Genomic DNA, 4,018 nt, shown 5'->3' on the forward strand with positions numbered 1-4,018 from the left:
CACCTCCCCAAACCCCACCCCCTAGGCCCAAATATAATCCACTCTACAACCCTCAAAAAAAAAACAAAAACATTATTCCTCATATTTTGGATTGTGGTTTCTTGTTTTTCCAGAGCCTCTAATGCCTCATTTGTTTTATCTGCATTGTTTTGGATTGTTGTTTTTGTTTTTTTAAGCTCCTCCCAGTTTTTGTTTGCAGTATCCTGTAATTCTTCACATTTATCTTTCACCCATTGAAAATATTCAATCATTGTTCTCTTAAATTCCGTGTCAGACTTTCTGAATTCAGGAAGTCCAATGATACTCTGTCACTTTTTGGGGGTGACATCTTGCATTTGGCTTTTGTAGAGGGTATGATAGCCTGCTTCCTACATGACATTGCTATAGTAGAATTTTTCATCTCTGAGGTGATAGCAGGTTCTTGATCTGAAGTCACTGCTCAGAAGAGTGTGGGGCAACTATCCTGCTTGGGTTTCTTTCTGTCTTCTAATCCAAGGAGTGATCTGCTTTAGTTTGGTAGAGAAAAGGCTTGTGAAAGCAGCCTCCTCTCTCAGACAACTGTCACAGCTAGGCTATCCCAAGGTGCTCCAACTTAAATGCAGTTGATGAACTGGATGTGAGGAGATTCAAGGCTAAGAGTGGCAACGTGATAGGAAAACCAGGATACCTTGGTTTTTCCCTTCTAGAACAAGCTCCAGCTGTCTCTCTCCCTTCTGATTAAACTTAAGGGCTCCTATGTGACCCATCGAACCATCAGCAACCCCTCACAAAGTACCACATTCAAGTTCCAGTATTGCTCCCAGCATGCCTCGCTTCCAGAGATCATCCTTGGCATGAGGAGGCCCTGGCGTGTATCGTTGGTGGCAGGAAAGGAGGTCCCAGCAGAGGCCGACAGCATCAAGAGAGGAGATCCCTGCCTAAATTGTCTGTAATGTCTTAAAAATAGGTTCTTAAATTTAAGACACATGCATTCATAGTATGGCTGGAAAGTGCCATGAAGTCTCAATTTTAAATACAAAAAGTGAGTATAATAACTGATGATTACAAAAAAAAATTGGGTCTCATTGTTAATTCTTTGCTTGTTTGTTGCTGTTGTGTTAGGTGCTGTTGAGTTGAATAGGACTCATTGCAACTTCATGAACAACAGATCTGAACCCTGTCCTATTCCGTGCCAGTCTCACCATCTCTGATATGCTTGGGCCCATTTCTTCAATCACTGTGTTGCTCCCTCTTATTGAGGGTTGTCCTTGCTTGTTTAATAGAGAAATAATTTTATCAGCTCAATAGAAATAAAATATTATATTTATGCTACAATTTCAGTTTTTTTAAAATTTTCAAATCGTATAAAATATGCTCTCTAAAGATGAGGGGGAGGACAAGTAAGAAAAAGAAAAATTCAAGCCAAATCTGCTACCTCTATGTGCTTGCTATAGGTTCTCTCTCTAGTATCACCTCATAGTGGTTGAAATATAAAAGAAATAAATTAATGGGAAGAAATTTAAATTCCACTGCTTTTATTTCCTATCACTGTAATTCTTTAGCTTCAAAGAAACAGTAATGGGGGGGGGCGGAAGGGGGCCAGATTTCTGGTGGACTATTAAAAATCAGATTTCAATGAAAGATAAAAAATAATAGTTGAAAAAAATTTGGATGAAACTCTACAAGTAAATGAAAGTCAGTGAAAATTTCTGAGCAGAAAATTGAAACAATAGAATTCAATCTTTGCAAAGATTAATCTGGAATCAAGAGAGATGGTAAAGAAAATGGTATAGGTGCTACAAATCCTCTTCTCTTTCAGCAAGCATCTCTACTGCAGATAATCCTAATAGCACATTCTTCTTTACATAGACCAGTTTCTCAAATTATTTGCTCATGGTACAAATTCTGTATGCATAGTGAAAGGATACAACCTTGATCAACAAAATTTTCCTGATTTTAAACTATGACATATTCTCTTGTTCTATTCACACAAATACCCTGTCTTGTGATTTACAGCCTCTGAAAACCTACAGAAGAGTCAGCTATGAAATGGTTCTGTCTCTGTGGCAATAAGTTATTGTTATTGTTGATTGCCATTGAGTCAGGCATGACTCATAGCTACTCTATGAACAAAAGACCTAATGCCTTTCCATAACTATCGTCATTTCTCCAAGTTCATAGAGTTTCCAAAGGCATGTGGTTTAGGAATTGGATGCCACTCCTGCTTCCAAACCTGTCTTAACAACTGCAAACTTTATCGAACACTGTCCACATTGGGAAACCATTCTGGTATCTGATATCCCAATTGTACATGGTTCAGCATCACAGCAAACCGAGGTTACTTCATACTGCACATTGACAAAGAGTTATGTACAAAGTGGAAGAGTGTTCCTCCAGAAATAACAGCATTAGTTTCATTTAGCAGTGGTTAAGTGTCATCAAATTGAACACAACTGAGAGAAAATTTTGCACAAAAGACCTAAACTCTGTTCTATAACTAACATCATTTCTGTACAGAACTCTTTTCTATAACTAACATCATGCTTTCTATACATTTATAGACTTTAGAGTTTGGAGAGTTTGTAGAATTTCCAGAGGCATCTAGTTGAGGAAGTGGATGCCACTTCTGCTACCCAGGATAAATAAATCTGGAAGTTCATCCAAATAATGGATAACCATTATGGTATCTGACAGGACTATGGAACAGTGTCCAGCATCACAGCAGCACCAAGTTGTTCAGTTCAGTAAACGGACAAAAGATTGCTATAGCATTTAAGGAATATTCATTTGAATTTAATAAATTAATTTAATGAATTTCAATTTAATTAATAAATTTAAACCTATGGAGATTTAAAGCCACACCTTTGAGCAAACTTCCACCCTAGGCAAAGGTTCAAGAACACCTGCTCTGGGGGGGGGAGGAAGAGCAGTAATACACATCAAACATGACCCCAAAAACTTCCCTTACGTGCCTATCAGTACTTCCATCAAGATTCAGCAAACAGCCAAACTTCCAGAGGGCAAATGGCAATAAGAGAGTGATTAAATTACTTCCTTAGGGGTTACTTCTGAAAAGAAAAACCTTCAAAACCCCAATGTACAATAGAGCACACTTAGACTATCATTTGGACTAACAGACATGGAAATTGATACTGAGATCTTAGAAATGAAAACACAGAGAAAGAGGAACAGCTGTAAGGAGACAATAGTGATTGGAACGTGGAATGTGAGAAGCATGAATGTAGGAAAATTGGACATTGTTAAGAAAGAAATGGAATGCATAAATATTGACATACTAGGGATTGGTGAAATGAGATGGCTTGGCATGGGACATTTTGAATCAGATGATCATATGATTTACTATGCCAGGGATGAAAAGGTGAGAAAAAATGGGGTTGGTTTCATAATTTAAAAAGTCATTTCTAGTTCTATCCTGAAATATAACATGGTGAGCGACAAGATAATATCCATACGCATACAAGAAAGTCCAGTGAATACCCCTATCATTCAGATATATGCACCAACAACTAGAGCCAAAGAGGAGGAAATAGAAGATTTCTACCAACTTTTGCAGTCAGAAATTGATCAAACATGCAATTGAGATGCATGGGTAATAATGGGCAACTGGAACGCAAAAGTTGGGAACAGGGAAAAAGGATCAGTAGCTGAAAACACGGGCTTGGTGAGAGAAATGAAGCTGGATATAGAACAATAGAGTTCTGCAAATTCAATGATTTATTCATTGCAAATACCTTTTATAAGAATCATAAACACAGGCTATGCACATGAATTTCATCTGATGGTATGCCTAGGAATCAAATCGATTACATTTGTGGAAAGACTCTGTGGAGAAGCTCAATATAAGCAGTGAACACCAGGCCGGGTGCTGATTGTGGGACAGACCACCAACTACTCTTATTCAAATTCAAGCTGAAGTTGAGGAAAATTAAGTAAAGTCCACAGGAACCAAGATTTGACTTTAAGTCTGTCCCACTAGAATTTCAAAACCATATCAGGAACAGGTTTGAAGCCTTGAACA

This window comes from Elephantulus edwardii, unplaced genomic scaffold (assembly GCF_000299155.1).
Source record: "Elephantulus edwardii isolate Elephantulus edwardi_28Jun2011 unplaced genomic scaffold, EleEdw1.0 scaffold00122, whole genome shotgun sequence".
Lineage (NCBI taxonomy): Eukaryota > Metazoa > Chordata > Mammalia > Macroscelidea > Macroscelididae > Elephantulus > Elephantulus edwardii.